Raw genomic sequence first — 781 nt, 5'->3', positions numbered from 1 at the left:
GGTGCCATTCTTGATTAACTGAACTGCGCTACAACTCAAACAATTTCAGCGATTCAAACGCTCCTTCCTTTTTTATTTGTTTTTCTAAAATTCATTTTTTGAAAACTCTTTATCACAGAATATAAGATCTTGCTCAGTTTAATCCATTCTACTCTTGTGAAACTTAAAAATCGTGATCTAAGACAACCTGTATATTTTTATTTCAACATACAGCGCAAGAATCATGGACATGCGATTTCTCACTCGTCCGAGAACGGTAGTTATCTCAGATAGACAAGTATAATTAAACATTTTGAGTAGATTAATAATGAACGTATTACTGAATGTAGCAACATGATAACATACACTTAAATAACGAAATTTTAAGAGCAAATCGGCCAACGACAAGTTTTCAAGAAATTAATTTTGTCAAATTTTTTTGTGGTTAAATACCTAATCACCAGTTAGATATCTGAGTTCGTGAAAACGTACGGGGTTTTTTCCCGTACGTTTTATGTGTACGTAGTCACGTTAAAATTACAGAGGGTTTGATTCCCTTGTTTGTTAGAATGGCGATCTAAGACACCCTATACTTCTATTTCAATGTACAGCGCAAGAATCATTGATTTGCGATTCGCTCGTCCTAATAATAACGCGGTACGCAACGGATAATAATCCCATCTCAGCAAACACAATAATATGACAATTACATCGTCATAATATAACGAAATGTAACATGTAATATAATACGTTTGTTATATGTAATATACATGTTAGTTGTAATTTCTCACTCAAACAATAT

This window comes from Odontomachus brunneus, unplaced genomic scaffold (assembly GCF_010583005.1).
Source record: "Odontomachus brunneus isolate Ranch 3 - 2012 unplaced genomic scaffold, Obru_v1 Obru_scaffold_319, whole genome shotgun sequence".
Classification (NCBI taxonomy): domain Eukaryota; kingdom Metazoa; phylum Arthropoda; class Insecta; order Hymenoptera; family Formicidae; genus Odontomachus; species Odontomachus brunneus.
The sequence above is the reverse complement of the archived record's forward strand: the minus strand, read 5'-3'. Positions refer to the sequence as shown.